The sequence below is a fragment of the Euphorbia lathyris genome, chromosome 10, assembly GCF_963576675.1.
Source record: "Euphorbia lathyris chromosome 10, ddEupLath1.1, whole genome shotgun sequence".
NCBI classification, from domain to species: Eukaryota; Viridiplantae; Streptophyta; class Magnoliopsida; order Malpighiales; family Euphorbiaceae; genus Euphorbia; species Euphorbia lathyris.
Window position 1 is genome coordinate 62,256,031 of NC_088919.1, and position 17,989 is coordinate 62,274,019.

General features: G+C 36.6%; 1 pseudogene; it reads left to right on the plus strand.

Annotated features, from left to right (window-relative positions):
- The window catches only part of LOC136208191 (putative ABC transporter C family member 15), a 32,299-nt pseudogene that overhangs the window by 2,818 nt on the left and 11,492 nt on the right, over positions 1-17,989 (plus strand).

The following is a 17,989-nucleotide window of genomic DNA, read 5'->3' on the forward strand; positions in this document are numbered from 1 at the left end:
TTTAGAAATTGATGTCATTCTTTCTCCTTGCAGTCTTCTACAGATCAAAGCACAGTTGACACGGACATTCCCTACAGATTAGCTAAACTGGCATTTGTGCTAATTCAGCTGCTAAGCATAATCATGCTAATGTCTCATGTTGCTTGGCATGTCTTCCTACTCTTTCTCATCGTTATCGGAATTTCTATATGGTACCAAGTAAGAACAACTAATCATTCAAAATATAACATTCCCTCACTTCTGGCATTATGTTTTCTCAGAATTGCAGATATGGATTACAGTTTCTTATCCGTGTATTATTCTTTTATCAAAATTTCTTACAGGCCTATTACATTACAACAGCAAAAGAATTAGCAAGGATGGTTGGAACAAGAAAGGCCCCTATCTTACATCACTTTTCCAAGTCAATTGTTGGGGCACCAACTACTCATTGTTTCAATCAAGAAGACCGTTTCTTGATGAGAAACTTGAAATTGATCGATGATTATTCGCGTGTTGTCTTCCACAACATAGGCACAATGGAATGGCTATGCGTTCGAATCAACTTTCTATTCAATTTCGTGTTCTTTCTAGTTCTGACCATCTTGGTTAGCCTGCCTAGATCAGCTATTGATCCCAATAAGTTTCTCGAATACATTGAATTTTCACTTTAGACTCCATTAAATGTCGATGTTAAACTAACAAGTGCTAAACAGAATAACAGGCTTGGCAGGGCTAACAGCTATATATGGTCTGAACCTAAATGTTCATCAGGCTTGGGTTATATGGAACCTATGCGATGTTGAGTACAAAATGATATCAGTTGAAAGAGGTCTTCAATTCACCAACATACCTAGTGAAGCTCCCTTGGTGATCGAAAATTCTAGGCCCAATCTCGAGTGGCCAAGTGATGGAAGAATCGAATTAGTGAATCTGTGTGTTCAGTATTGTCCTTCTCTCCCAATGGTTCTGAAGTCCATAACTTGCACTTTCCTCGGAGGGAAGAAAATTGGTGTTGTGGGTAGAACAGGAAGTGGAAAGTCTACTTTGATTCAGGCTCTTTTTCGGGTCATTGAGCCTTCGAGTGGACAGATTTTTATTGATGGACTGGACATATCCAAAATCAGTTTGCATGATTTGAGGTCTAGGCTCGCTATAATCCCTCAAGATCCCACATTGTTTCAAGGAACTGTGAGAACCAATCTTGATCCTTTGCAGCAACACTCAGATCAAGAAATATGGGAGGTAAGCATCCAAAATCTTCTTTCAAAGCAGGGTTTCGAGATTATATGTACTCAATCTATGTGTTTCCTCAGGTTCTCAAAAAGTGTCGCCTGTCTGATACCGTAAAGCAAGACCTGAGGCTTCTTGAAGCACCACGTACATTCTGAACAAAAGTTTGTAAGTGTCCTAAAAGTCACTTTTTGGTAATCAATACTGAACTCTCCTGGATGATGCAGTAGCAGAAGATGGAGAAAACTGGAGCGTTGGTCAGAGGTAGCTCGTTTGTCTAGCTCGAGTTCTTCTAAAGAAGCGGAGAATCTTGGTATTAGATGAGGCCACAGCTTCTATTGACACAACAACAGACAACATCATTCAAGCAACAATAAGAGAAGAAACAAGCAAATGCACAGTCATATCAGTAGGCAAAGCTAACTAGCAGAATTTAAACATATTTCTTTCCCCTGTGTGGTTGTCTCTGGAATCTTGATTGGGCTTGCACTTTTGCTTTCTATGGTCACACTCTTTGCATTTCTATTAGTCACATTCTTTACCTTTCTATGGTCACACTCTTTCCCTTTCTATTAGTCACACTCTTTGCCTTTCTATGGTCACACTCTTTTTGTTGGGAATTTTTCTTGATTGCGATAATTTAGCGAAAGCAATAATACAATTTTATTTAATTTATAAGGTTTACAAGAGGGTGTTCTCTAGAAACTTTCTAGAGTTACAATGAGATAAAACAAAAATAATAGCACTCGGGTGTTTCCCAAAAATACCTAAAATAATTATCTTTACTATTTTTATCTCTCTCCAAAATAATTAGACTACTCTCTAAAATAAATTCACATAAACTCTCAAAGCACAATTGTGCCTCTCTCACTCTACATTATTCCACTTCCTTTCTCCCTTTTTTTCACAATATCCAAACCAAATGGCTTCCTTGGCTTTTATAGCCAAGGAAGAAGCTTCCTCTCTTCCTTAATTAATTGTGCTAGTATTTTGCTGGCACAATTAATTCTTCATTTCCTTTGACCACCGAATTTGGTGGTCAATTTTTTTTAAATTACAAATTACATAAACAATCCCCATTGATACAAATTAAAAAAATAATCTCTCATTAATTGAGACTTCACAACAATTCTTTTTTTTTTGTTTAATTGTTTTAAATTTATAGTTAATTTTCTCAACAATTGTTGAGAAAATTAACCATTAATTTAAAACAATTAAACAAAAAAAAGAATTGTTGTGAAGTCTCAATTAATGAGGGACTATTTTTATAATTTGTAGTGATGAAAGATTGTTTTTTGTAATTTATAAAATAAAAGGATAAAAAAAATGAAAGTCTAAATTGGATGCCTCCATTGTTGAAAAATGAGGCACTCACATTTGAACATATTTCTTTCCCCTGTGTGGTTGTCTCTGGAATCTTGATTGAGCTTGCACTTTTGCTTTCTATGGTCACACTCTTTGCCTTTCTATTAGTCACACTCTTTGCCTTTCTATGGTCACACTCTCTTTGTTGGGAATTTTTCTTGATTGCGATAAGTTAGCGGAAGCAATAATATAATTTTATTTAATTTATAAGGTTTGAAACAGGGTGTTCTCTAGAAACTTTCTAGAGTTACAATGAAATAAAATAAAAATAGTAGCACTCGGGTGTTTCCCAAAAGTACCTAAAATAATTATCTTTACTATTTTTATCTCTCTCCAAAATAATTAGACTACCCTCTAAAATAAATTCTCATAAACTCTCAAAGCACAATTGTGTCTCTCTTACTCTACATTATTCCACTTCCTTTCTCCCTTTTTTCACAATATCCAAACCAAATGGCTTCCTTGGCTTTTATAGCCAAGAAAGAAGCTTCCTCTCTTCCTTAATTAATTGTGCCAGTATTTTGCTGGCACAATTAATTCTTCATTTCCTTTGACCACCGAATTTGGTGCTCAATTTTTTTTTAAATTACAAATTACATAAACAATCCCCATTGATACAAATTATAAAAATAGTCCCTCATTAATTGAGACTTCACAACAATTCTTTTTTTTTTGTTTAATTGTTTTAAATTTATAGTTAATTTTCTCAACAATTGTTGAGAAAATTAACTATTAATTTAAAATAATTAAACAAAAAAAAAAGAATTGTTGTGAAGTCTCAATTAATGAGGGACTATTTTTATAATTTGTAGTGATGAAAGATTGTTTTTTGTAATTTATAAAATAAAAAGATAAAAAAAAATGAAAGTCTAAATTGGTGCCTCCATTATTGAAAAATGAGGCACTCATATTTAATTATTCAACTACTTGGTTAAATAATGAGTCCATTACATGGCTATAAATAGCCATGTAAATATATTTCTCAAATGTATCAAATATTGTGGGAAAAAAGAGAGATTGGGGAGTTGAGAAAGATGTAGTTTGAGAGGAGGCACAATTGTGCCTTGTGAGTTTTTAAGAGTTTATTTTAGAGGGTTGTCTAATTATTTTGGGGAGAGATAAACATAGTAAAGATAATTATTTTTGGGTATTTTTGGGAAACACCCGAGTGCTACTATTTTTGTTTTATCTCATTATAACTCTAGAAAGTTTCTAGAGAACACCCTCTTGTAAACCTCATAAATTCTATAAAATTATATTCTTGCTTCCGCTAAATTGTCCCAATCCAGAAAAATTCCCAACAGTGGTATCAGAGCCATGGTTCAATATTGGCGCTGACGCTGATATTAGTGTCACGCACCAAATGAATAGGGCGTGAGGAAATGGAAAAAATGAGCAAGCAATTGAGGGAGTTTTTCCTTGCTCATGGTTTAAAAAAAAATTCTCAATGTGGTCATTGCAAAAGGCATGGTCATGATGAGAAAGACTGCTGGTAGAAGGGGAAGCCTAAATGTTTCAAGTGTAAGAAGTTTAGGCACGTGCAACATAATTGCAGGAACAAGAGAGAAGAAAGTGTCAATTTGGCACATCATGTTTAGAAAGAAGAATTTGTTTAATTTGGAGAGAAGTGCTCCAATAGTTGAAGGTTGATGAGAAGTGCATCAACAAATCGATTCGGTGAGAGGTGCTCCGAGAAGTTGTTTACGGAGAGAAGTGCTCCGTTTACGAAGTGATGATGAAAAAAAAATGAAAGTTTTAAATTAATAGTTAAGGGGAAGATTGTTGAGAAAATTAACTATTAATTTAAAACAATTAAACAAAAAAAAAAGAATTGTTGTGAAGTCTCAATTAATGAGGGACTATTTTTATAATTTGTAGTGATGAAAGATTATTTTTTGTAATTTATAAAATAAAAAGATAAAAAAAAAAGAAAAATGAAAGTCTAAATTGGGTGCCTCCATTGTTGAAAAATGAGGCACTCACATTTAATTATTCAACTACTTGGTTGAATAATGGGTTCGTTATATGGCTATAAATAGCCAATTAAATATATTTCTCAAATGTATCAAATATTGTGAGAAAAAAGAGAGATTGTGTCACGTCCGTGCCCTTAAATTTTATTTATTATACCCCAAACTCTAAGTTATATTAAATTCGTTATAGGATTGGTCGATTAATTGGGTGTTACGGGTATAGTTTTGAGGGTAATTGCACATTTTTATAACAATTATAAGTTTAGGGTAAGTTTTAAAAGAAATTAGATTTTTGCAGGACCAAAAAGACTAATTAACCACTTAATTCAAGGCCTATATATAGCCTTATTGAGAATTGAAAATCATTTGGATCAATTCATCCTTTTACATTGTTCTTCCTCCTCCACTCTCTCTCTCCATTCTCCTCCACCTTCCACCACCACCAAAAACAGGGCAACTCCACCGTTTTGGGTGTTGTCGGAGATCTAACCGTCCAAATGACCTCAAATTTTAACTGGAGACTCTAAACACATAGAAGCAACTTCTGACTAGAGGGATTTTGATTTGGAGGTGTGAGAAGAGAATACGGGCTAGGCAGATTTTGGGACAGATTTAGGATTTTGTGGTGTTAATCTCAAATTTAGGCTAAGGTAAGTAACTATCAACTAGTTTTTGGTTTGCATGTATAAATATATGTATATTAAGCTATAAATCTCCATGAATTTGTCTCCTAAGGGTTTTCTTAGAAACTATTTGAGTATTAGTTGTTGATTTGAGATTGTGTTCAAGTTTGAAGGAAATGAGTTCACAATGGTAATTTTAAACTATTTTGATGTTGAATTGGTTTTACCTTGATGTTGAATTGGTTCTTCCTAAGAGTTTGATTATTATTTAGTTCAATTTATATTGAATTGGTTTTCTTAAGGGATATTTAGTTCGATTGATGTTGAATTGGTTTTCTTAAGGGTTTAAGTGCTATTTGGGTTCAATTGATGTTGATTTGAATTTCTTTAAAAGTTTTAATGTTATTTTGGTTCAATTAGTGTTCAATTGGAATTCTTTAAGGGTTTTAATGTTATTTTGGTTCAATTAGTGTTCAATTGGATTTCTTTAAGGGTTTTAATGATATTTTGGATTTCTTCAAGGTTCAATTGCTATTTTGGTTCAGTAAATGTTGGATTTCGATTTATTGATGATTGTAGTAAAGTTGGATCTATTTGATGAAATTGAAGTTTGGTTGGATTTTGGGTGAAGTTTGTATCCATCAGGAGTAGTCCGGACGGGTGGTTTGATATTTGAAGACCATATTCAATGAGGAACATGACCTGTGTACACAGTCTAAAGACCTAGACGGGTATTGGCAGCGAAGTGTTGGGTAAGACCAATACGGGATTAGGCATGGTTAAAGAGACGTCTCGATTATGTTTACGTGTTGTGGATCGATTTACGAGGGGATACTCGGTGATGGATACGATATTGAATTTGATTCGAACTTCGGTTTTTAGTAAATGTTTATATAAGAATCGTTGTGTTTTGTTTAAGTTTGATTTGAGGTTATTGATTAACATTCTATTTTAATTTGATGTTGTTTACAAGTTAATAAGTTTAAGGTTTGGTTTGGTTAAATGTTTTCACAAACGTATACATATAGCTATTTTACGTAAAAACTAGTTTTTATAGTTGATAGTTGCTTACTGAGATTTTTGTCTCATATTTTCAAATGTTTTAATGTTTTTAGACGAAGAAGTACGAGGTACTGAGGGAAGTGTTTGACACTAGGGCAAGGATTGGATACGGCCACGATTGTCCAAGTCGTCTTCTAGGGTATTGCATACCATTTTGTACATGTAGATATATGCGTTTTTTTGTGCTTATGAATATGTAGGAACTTACGTCGCCCATTTTGAATCGAATATAAAGTTGTGGTATGCCGGATTTTGGTTTGAATGTCCAAAGTATGGTGTTAATTTGTGAGATTAGGCAAATTAAAAGTTAACAAGTTAGAATTGGAGTAATTTTCTATGTTTCGAACTCGTTTTGGTAAAACACACGAGAAAAGGATTCGTAAGTGGAAATTATAAATGATTTCGACCTTTTACAAATGTAAAAGTATATGTAGAAAATGTTTTTAAGTTCAAACATAATTTGTAATTCTTAACATTTGTTACTTCCGATTCGTTCACGTCTGTGGTAACGTCTCACTGTCATTTCCGATTCTATTTTGGATCGGGTTTGACATTTTTGTATCAGAGTAATAGGTTGGTCCATAAGTATATATATATAGGTATATCCGTGTCAAGTATATAACTTACTAAAGTGTATTGAGAAGTTGAATAAATATTATTCATGCATATCACATATATAAATTGTAATAGTTTGTTCATCATATAGATGCATCCAAGACGACAACGTGGCCGACCACCTCTAAATAGGCGTAGAGGTAGAAATGCAGAAATAAGAGAATTGGGACGGGGTCCCGTGAGCATAGAGGATAGTGTAGCCTCTGATGCTAGAATTCCACCTGTTTCCCAACCTCAAAGACAACCACCAGAAAATCAACCTGTTAATCCTCCACCAATACCACCCGAACCTGAACATCGTGTACCACTTGTGACTCCACAAGCTGCAATACCACAAGTTGCACAAATCCTGCAGCTTGAACCTCGAACATTAGTTGAAGCTTTAGTAACTATGATGGAAACACGTGAGGCACGTCGAAGGCCTAGTGAGTTAATTGAAGATGCCAAAAACTGTGGGGCATTTGATTTCAGGGGTACAATTGAACCTGAGGAAGCTGATAATTGGCTAAAAGCTACAGAAAAAGCCTTTAGTACTATGCAGTTAAGTACTGAAGATAAAGTAAAGACCGTGTTTGGTTTATTACATGGGCCAGCAGATACATTGTTAACTAGAGTTAGGGGTTTGTATCCTGAAGGTTTAAACTGGGATGTTTTCAAACGTGAATTCATGAAAGAATATATGACTGAATCATTTCAGAAAGCGAAGAGGAATGAGTTCTTTAATTTGAAACAGGGAACTATGACTGTGAGGGAGTATGTGGATAAGTTCGATGATTTATACCGTTATGCAAGTCAGTGGTTTCCCACTGAGGAAGTTAAATGTGAAAGGTTCAAAGATGGTCTGAGTGCATTTTATCAGAATGAACTGAGTTTGTATGAAGGTACACATTACCGAGGCTAGGTGGAAAAAGCATTGCAGAAAGAAAAGTTGAAAGGCAAGTTAGAATCTGAGAACAGTCAGAAGCAGTCAGGGGATATTGGGAGATCCAAGTTTGTGAAAGGGGGATCATCTTAGTTTCAAGGTGGTCAAACTCAGAGTCAGAACACAAGAGGAGCACCTATGAGCCGTACTAATTTCTGAGCATCTGATACTATTAGCCAAGCTTCGTATAGTCCTTCCATTGCTAGTAGTGGTAATGGTCAAAAATGTGTTCAGTGTGGGAAATTTCATTCTGGAGAATGCAGGAAAAGATCTCTGGGATGTTTTCAGTGTGGAGGAAGGGGTCACTTGAAAAAGGATTGCCCGTCATCAGGGAGGATAACAGAATCTAAAAGAAGAATTTCATGTTATGAGTGTGGTGAAGAAGGCCATGTACGTACTAATTGCCCTAAATTGAACACTGTTGGGAGAGGTCGAGGATCACAGTGTGACAGAACAAGTGGAGGTAATTCAGTTGGAAGAGGAAATGGTCGTGGTAATGGTAGAGGTACCAATATGGCCAGAGGAGCTGGTAATACTTCTCAGGGAGCTAGAAATCAGGGTACTCAGTCAGATAGAGCTGCAACTTAACCTCGAGTTTTTGCTATGACTCCACAAGAAGCTGTTGCATCTGCAGAAGTTATCACTGGTACGATTTCTTTATTTGGAAAAGATGCTTATGTGCTTATTGATCCTGGTGCTACGCATTCCTTTGTGTCGCCTTTATTTATGTCTGATGTAATGTGGGAGTCGAAATTGATGTCTGAATGTTTAATTGTTAGCATGCCTATGGGAGAATCTTTAGTATGTACACATGTCTATCCTAATTGTGAAGGAAAATTAGGAGAGTCCTTTATACGTGCGGATTTGGTACCTTTAATGGTTCAAACATTTGATGTGATATGAGGCATGGATTCATTATCTAAGTGTCAAGCCTTGGTAGACTGTTGTAGGAAGAAAGTTAATCTGTTATTAGCTAATGGGGAAAAATATGTGTTTCAAGGCGAGAGAGGTGTACATAGAAATATAGTCTCTGTTATGACAGCTTTGAAAATGTTAAGGAAGGGGTGTGAATCTTTCTTAGCATATGTGATAGATAGCAGGGAAAAACCTCCTAAATTAGAAGATGTGCCAATTGTGAATGAATATCCAGATGTGTTCCCAGATGAGATACTAGGGTTACCACCAGAAAGAGAAGTCGAGTTTGCAATTGACTTACAGCCGGGTACTGCTCCTATATCCCTAGCACCATATAGAATGGCACCGGCAGAAATGAAAGAATTAAAAATACAGTTGCAAGAGTTGTTAGATAAGGGATATATACGACCTAGTGTGTCACCCTGGGGAGCTCCGGTGTTGTTTTTGAAGAAAAAAGATGGAGCAATGCGGTTGTGTATAGATTACCGTCAGTTGAATAAGGTTACAATCCGTAACAAGTATCCGTTGCCTAGAATCGATGATTTGTTTGATCAGCTGCAAGGGGCAATAATATTTTCAAAAATTGATCTGAGAACCGGATATCATCAGTTGAAGATTAGAGAAGGAGATGTTCAGAAAACAGCTTTCAGAACTCGATATGGGCATTATGAGATTTTGGTAATGCCATTCGAGTTAACTAATGCACCTGCTGCATTTATGGATCTGATGAATCGAATATTTAAACCTTACTTAGATACATTTGTAATTGTGTTTATTGATGATATTCTTGTGTATTCTAAGAGTAAGGAAGACCACAACAAGCATTTGAGGACAGTTTTGCAGATTCTGAGAGAGAAGCAGTTGTATGCCAAATTTAGTAAATGTGAGTTTTGGCTTGATGAAATTATGTTCTTGGGGCATGTGGTATCAGCTAAGGGAATTCTAGTGGATCCTAAGAAAGTTGAGGCTGTAGCTAACTGGAAAGCATCGTCGAATGTACATGAAGTGCGTAGTTTTCTGGGGTTAGCAGGGTATTACAGAAGGTTTGTGAATGGATTCTCACTTATAGCTTCTCCAATGACGCAGTTGCTGAGAAAGGGAGTAAAATTCAAGTGGACACCCGAGTGTCAGAACAGTTTTGATACTTTGAAGTCAAGACTGATTAGTGCTCCAGTGTTGACACTACCTGTAGTGGGTGAAGGGTATACAATATATAGTGATGCTTCAAGGCAAGGTCTTGGAATTGTGTTGATGCAGAATGATAAAGTAATTGCTTATGCATCACGACAGTTAAGACCACATGAATTGAATTACCCAACACATGATCTTGAATTAGCTGCTGTTGTGTTCGCTTTGAAGATTTGGAGACACTATCCTTATGGTGAGAAATGTCGCATTTTCACTGATCACAAGAGTCTGAAGTACATAATGAGTCAGAAGGAATTAAATTTGAGGCAAAGAAGATGGATTGAGCTACTGAAAGATTATGATCTGACAATTGAATATCATCCGGGTAAAGCTAATGTTGTAGCTGATGCTTTGAGTCGCAAGAATGTTGGAAGTTTGAGTTATATTAAATCTGTAAAAATGCCTTTGTTACTTCAAATGAGGGCTTTGAATGTAGAGTTGAATTGTGAAAATGAAGGAGTGTTATGTGCAATGTTGAAAGTGAGACCAATTCTTAGGGATAGAATCAGAGAAGCTCAGAGTCAAGATAAGTTCTTGGAGCGGATTAAAGATGAAGTTGTGCAAGGAAAGTGTACTGATTACAAGATTTCAATAGATGGTATGCTAATGTTTGGAGATAGAATGTGTGTTCCAAATATTAGTGATATTAAGAAGGAGATATTAGAAGAAGCTCATGATTCCTCCTATGCAATGCATCCTGGGAGTACAAAGATGTACAGAAACCTTTGTGATCATTTTTGGTGGAAAGGGATGAAAAGAGAAATAGCTGAATATGTGAGCATATGTTTGAGTTGCCAACAAGTCAAAGCTGAACAGCAACGACCTACTGGTACTTTGCAACCGCTTCCTATTCCGGAATGGAAGTGGGAGCACATTACAATGGACTTTGTCAGTGGATTGCATCGTACACAATATGGTAATGATGCTATACGGGTAATTGTAGATAGATTGACGAAATCAGCCCATTTTCTGCCAGTGAAGGGAACTTTCTCGTTAGAAAAGTTGGCACAGTTGTATGTCAAAGAAATTGTGAGACTTCATGGTGTGCCAGTTTCTATTGTGTCTGATAGAGATCCTCGTTTTACATCAAGATTTTGGCCTAGTTTTCAAGATGTATTGGGAACTAAATTGAACTTAAGTACTGCCTTCCATCCACAGTCATATGGTCAAAGTGAACGTACAATTCAAACTTTGGAGGATATGTTAAGAGCTAGTATTCTAAATCTCCAAAGTAGCTGGGATGTGCATTTGCCTTTAATGGAGTTTGCATATAATAACAGTTATCAGTCTAGCATTGATATGGCACCTTATGAGGCATTGTATGGAAGAAGGTGTAGGGCTCCGTTATGTTGGTCTGAAGTGGGTGAAAGACAGCTATTGGGGCCTGAGATAGTGCAATTGACGACTAAAAAGGTACAAATTATCCAGCAGAAACTGAAAGAAGCTCAAGACAGACAAAAGAGTTATGCAGATTTGAAACGTAGACCGATTGAGTACAGTGTGGGAGATAAAGTATTTCTGAAAGTATCACCGTGGAAGGGTTTACTCCGATTTGGCAAGAAAGGAAAGTTGAGCCCTAGATTCATTGGTCCGTATGAAATTGTGGAAAGAATTGGACCTGTTGCATATCGTTTGAAGTTGCCTCAAAATCTTTCAAACATTCATGATGTATTTCACGTGTCAATGTTACGAAGGTATAGAAGTGATCCAAACCACATTATCCAGGAGCAACCAATCGAACTTTCAGAGGATTTGACTTATAAAGAAGAACCAGTAGCAATCTTGGCTAGAGAGGAAAAAGTGTTAAGGAATAAAACAGTACCACTGGTGAAAGTATTGTGGCACATACATTCTCAGGAGGAAGCAACCTGGGAAAGAGAAGTGGATATGAAACACCAATACCCTTATTTGTTCACTTCTTCGGGTAAGTAAAATTTCGAGGACGAAATTCTCTAAGGTGGGAGAATTGTCACGTTCGTGCCCTTAAATTTTATTTATTATACCCCAAACCCTAAGTTATATTAAATTCGTTATAGGATTGGTCGATTAATTGGGTGTTACGGGTATAGTTTTGAGGGTAATTGCACATTTTTATAACAATTATAAGTTTAGGGTAAGTTTTAAAAGAAATTAGATTTTTGGAGGACCAAAAAGACTAATTAACCACTTAATTCAAGGCTTATATATAGCCTTATTGAGAATTGAAAATCATTTGGATCAATTCATCCTTTTACATTGTTCTTCCTCCTCCACTCTCTCTCTCTCCATTCTCCTCCACCTTCCACCACCACCAAAAACAGGGCAGCTCCACCGTTTTGGGTGTTGCCGAAGATCTAACCGTCCAAATGACCTCAAATTTTAACTGGAGACTCTAGACACATAGAAGCAACTTCTGACTAGAGGGATTTTGATTTGGAGGTGTGAGAAGAGAATACGGGCTAGGCAGATTTTGGGACAGATTTAGGGTTTTGTGGTGTTAATCTCAAATTTAGGCTAAGGTAAGTAACTATCAACTAGTTTTTGGTTTGCATGTATAAATATATGTATATTAAGCTATAAATCTCCATGAATTTGTCTCCTAAGGGTTTTCTTAGAAATTATTTGAGTATTGGTTGTTGATTTGAGATTGTGTTCAAGTTTGAAGGAAATGAGTTCACAATGGTAATTTTAAACTATTTTGATGTTGAATTGGTTTTACCTTGATGTTGAATTGGTTCTTCCTAAGAGTTTGATTATTATTTAGTTCAATTTATATTGAATTGGTTTTCTTAAGGGATATTTAGTTCAATTGATGTTGAATTGGTTTTCTTAAGGGTTTAAGTGCTATTTGGGTTCAATTGATGTTGATTTGAATTTCTTTAAGAGTTTTAATGTTATTTTGGTTCAATTAGTGTTCAAATTGGAATTTGGTTCAATTAGTGTTCAATTGGAATTCTTTAAGAGTTTTAGTGTTATTTTGGTTCAATTAGTGTTCAATTGGATTTCTTTAAGGGTTTTAATGATATTTTGGATTTCTTCAGGGTTCAATTGCTATTTTGGTTCAGTAAATGTTGGATTTCGATTTATTGATGATTGTAGTAAAGTTGGATCTATTTGATGAAATTGAAGTTTGGTTGGATTTTGGGTGAAGTTTGTATCCATCAGGAGTAGTCCGGACGGGTGGTTTGATATTTGAAGACCATGTTCAGTGAGGAACATGGCCTGTGTACACAGTCTAAAGACCTAATCGGGTATTGGCAGCGAAGTGTTGGGTAAGACCAATACGGGATTAGGCATGGTTAAAGAGACGTCTCGATTATGTTTACGTGTTGTGGATCGATTTACGAGGGGATACTCGGTGATGGATACGATATTGAATTTGATTCGAACTTCGGTTTTTAGTAAATGTTTATATAAGAATCGTTGTGTTTTGTTTAAGTTTGATTTGAGGTTATTGATTAACATTCTATTTTAATTTGATGTTGTTTACAAGTTAATAAGTTTAAGGTTTGGTTTGGTTAAATGTTTTCACAAATGTATAGATATAGCTATTTTACGTAAAAACTAGTTTTTATAGTTGATAGTTGCTTACTGAGATTTTTGTCTCATATTTTCAAATGTTTTAATGTTTTTAGGCGAAGAAGTACGAGGTACTGAGGGAAGTGTTCGACACTAGGGCGAGAATTGGATACGGCCACGATTGTCCAAGTCGTCTTCTAGGGTATTGCATACCATTTTGTACATGTAGATATAGGCGTTTTTTTGTGTGCTTGTCAATATGTAGGAACTTACGTCGCCCATTTTGAATCGAATATAAAGTTGTGGTATGCCGGATTTTGGTTTGAATGTCCAAGTATGGTGTTAATTTGTGAGATTAGGCAAATTAAAAGTTAACAAGTTAGAATTGGAGTAATTTTCTATGTTTCGAACTCGTTTTGGTAAAACACACGAGAAAAGGATTCGTAATTGGAAATTATAAATGATTTCGACCTTTTACAAATGTAAAAGTATATGTAGAAAATGTTTTTAAGTTCAAACATAATTTGTAATTCTTAACATTTGATTGTGAGATGTTACTTCCGACTCGTTCACGTCTGTGGTAACGTCTCACTAGCATATCCGATTCTATTTTGGATCTGGTTTGACAGATTAGGGAGTTGAGAAAGTTGTAGTTTGAGAGGAGGCACAATTGTGCCTTGTGAGTTTTTGAGAGTTTATTTTAGAGGGTAGTCTAATTATTTTGGGGAGAGATAAAAATAGTCTAATTATTTTTGGGTATTTTTGGGAAACACCCGAGTGCTACTATTTTTGTTTTCTCTCATTGTAACTCTAGAAAGTTTCTAGAGAACACCCTCTTGTAAACCTCATAAATTCAATAAAATTGTATTATTGCTTCCGGTAAATTGTCCCAATCCAGAAAAATTCCCAACACTCTTTGCCTTTCTATGGTCACACTTTTTGCCTTTCTACAGATTAGTTGGACTGGCTTTTGCGCTAATTCAGCTGCTAAGCATAATCATGCTGTTGTCTCATGTTGCTTGGCAGGTCTTCCTACTCTTTCTCATCGTTATCGGAATTTCTATATGGTACCAAGTAAGAACAACTAATCATTCAAAATATAACATTCCCTCACTTCTGGCATTACGTTTTCTCAGAATTGCAGATATGGATTACATTTTCTTATCCGTGTATTATTCTTTTATCAAAACTTCTTACAGACCTATTACATTACAACAGCAAGAGAATTAGCAAGGATGGTTGGAACAAGAAAGGCCCCTATCTTGCATCACTTTTCCGAGTCAATTGTTGGGGCACCAACTATTCATTGTTTCAATCAAGAAGACCGTTTCTTGATGAGAAACTTGAAATTGATCGATGATTATTCGCGTGTTGTCTTCCACAACATAGGCATAATGGAATGGCTATGCGTTCGAATCAACTTTCTATTCAATTTCGTGTTCTTTCTAGTTCTGACCATCTTGGTTAGCCTGCCTAGGTCATCTATTGATCCCAGTAAGTTTCTCGAATACATTGAATTTTCACTTTAGACTCCATTAAATGTCGATGTTAAACTAACAAGTGCTAAACGGAATAACAGGCTTGGCAGGGCTAACAGCTACATATGGTCTGAACCTAAATGTTCTTCAGGCTTGGGTTATATGGAACCTATGCGACGTTGAGAACAAAATGATATCAGTTGAAAGAGTTCTTCAATTCACCAACATACCTAGTGAAGCTCCCTTGGTGATCGAAAATTCTAGGCCCAATCTCGAGTGGCCAAGTGATGGAAGAATCGAATTAGTGAATCTGTGTGTTCAGTATTGTCCTTCTCTCCCAATGGTTCTCAAGTCCATAACTTGCACTTTCCCCGGAGGGAAGAAAATTGGTGTTGTGGGTAGAACAGGAAGTGGAAAGTGTACTTTGATTCAGGCTCTTTTTTGGGTCATTGAGCCTTCGAGTGGACAGTTTTTTATTGATGGACTGGACATATCCAAAATCAGTTTGCATGATTTGAGGTCTAGGCTCGCTATAATCCCTCAAGATCCCACATTGTTTCAAGGAACTATGAGAACCAATCTTGATCCTTTGCAGCAACACTCAGATCAAGAAATATGGGAGGTAAGCATCCAAAATCTTCTTTCAAAGCAGGGTTTCGAGATTATATGTACTCAATCTATGTGTTTCCTCAGGTTCTCAAAAAGTGTCACCTGTCTGATATCGTAAAGCAAGACCTGAGGCTTCTTGAAGCACCAGGTACATTCTGAACAAAAGTTTGTAAGTGTCCTAAAAGTCACTTTTTGGTAATCAATACTGAACTCTCCTGGATGATGCAGTAGCAGAAGATGGAGAAAACTGGAGCGTTGGTCAGATCATTTGTCTAGCTCGAGTTCTTCTAAAAAAGCGGAGAATCTTGGTATTAGATGGGGCCACGGCTTCTATTGTCACATCAACAAACAACATCATTCAAGCAACAATAAGAGAAGAAATAGGCAAATGCACAGTCATTACTGTAGCGCATCGAATACCTATAGTTATCGATAATGACATGGTTTTGGTTCTCGACGAAAGTAAGCTGAAAAACAGGAATGAGTAGATATTGTCAAAATTGCATACTCGATCTGAACTAATTGCTTCTATGTTTATGAATGTAGGCAAGGTGATCGAGTTCGACTCTCCTATACAGCTGCTCAAGGATAATTCTTCTATATTTCCAATGTTGGGCTTTCGTCCTTTCCAAAGTTCGTAGGGGGTTTTCTTTAGTATAGGTCTAACGAGAGCCCTATTAAGAATATGGCACGATGTGTTGACAGCTTCTCCCCAAAAGTACTTTGGAAGCCTATGCTCACTCAGCATTGTCCTGGCAATTTCAACTAAGGTTCTGTTCTTCCTTTCAACAACCCCATTTTGTTGAGGCGTTCTAGGAGCAGAGAAATTATGGTCAATGCCGTTGGTTTCACAGAATTCAACAAACTGTTGGTTCTTGAATTCTCCACCATTATCACTTCGGATGTGAGCTAACTTAAGGTCTTTATCATTTTCAAGTTTTCTTACCAAATTTGAAAATGTCTCAAAGGTTTCATCCTTGCTACTCAGCAAGATGATCCAAGTGTACCGAGAGAAGTCATCTACAATGACCAAGGAAAATCTTCTTCCACCCAAGCTCAGCGGCTGGACTGGACCGAAGAGATCCAAGTGTAGTAACTCTAATGGATGCTTAGTTGAGACAATGTTTTTACTATGAAAAGATTGTTTGGTTTGTTTTCCAGCTTGGCAAGCGTGGCATAGTTGATCTTTTTCAAATTTAAGTTCTGGCAGACCCTCAACCAATTGCTTTCTTGCTAATTTGGCCAGGAGGTCCATGCTTACATGACCAAGTCTCCTGTGCCATAGCCAGGAATTTTCTTCCTTTGACACTAAGCATACAGTTTTTGAAAACTTCTTTTCTAAGTTCAGCATGAAGACATTATCAATACGAGGGGCAGTTAAAATCAACTCATTTGTTTTACCCTCTAATATTTTACATCCAGTGTCATCAAATATAACTTTTCTCCCATTGTCACATAGCTGAGTTACGCTGAGTAAGTTATATTTGAGTCCGCTGACTAGGGAGACAGACTCAATAGTAGGATTACCACCAACGGTTCTTGACCCTACTATCTTACCCTTTTTGTTGTCTCTAAAACTTACGCTTCCTCCTCGTTTACGCTCAAACGTGATGAACTGAGTTTCATCACCAGTCATATGCCTCGAGCATGCGCTGTCAATGTACCACATCTTTGACTTCTCAGCACACCTCAGGCTTACCTGCAATATAGCTAGTTGCTTTTAGGTACCCAATTCTTTTTGGGTCCTTGCTTGTTAGGTTCAACAGGTAAAGCATCATATTTTATTTTATGACGACATACTTGGACAGTATGTCCATTCTTTCCACAGAAGTCACATCTGACATTCCGTTTAGGATGTCTCACTGACTGGTCAGCACCCCAGTGCTGAGCGTGCCAGAACACCTTTGTGGTGTGTCCTTTCTTCCCACAGAAGTCACACTGGACATTCCGCTGAGGATTCCATCTCTGCTGACTAGTACTTCGATACTCAGTGTTTAGAGGATTATTTCTTTTATTCGGAACCTTAAGTTGGTTCTGAATTGATGTGACGTCCTTCCTCAGTTTCTTAGAATCTGATTGGACCTCAGAGACAAACTTTTGCATAATTCCTATGTTACTATGCAAATCTGAGTTGTCCTGAAGAAGATATCGAAGGTCACTCAGTTTGACCTCCTCAACCTCGTCACATCGCCTGCTGAGTGCTCTAACCTTTTTATTACACTTTTTGACAAGTGTGTAGAGGTCACTCAGGGCATTGACCATTTCATTTCTGAGCAAGGGTAGTGATATTACCTCAGTTGAATGTTCCTCATCGTCAGATGCAATGGAGGGGTCAGCATGCTCAGAAACACATGGCTCAGCAAGTTCATCAGCCATGAAACAAATCTTTGCTGACTCAGTGGCATCAGCTTCAGATGATGATGAATCATCACTATCACTCCAGGTTGCCACCATTGCCTTCTTGCCGTTCTTCCTTTCTTTCCTCAGCGAGGGACAGCTTGACTTGATATGGCCAGTTTGATGACATTC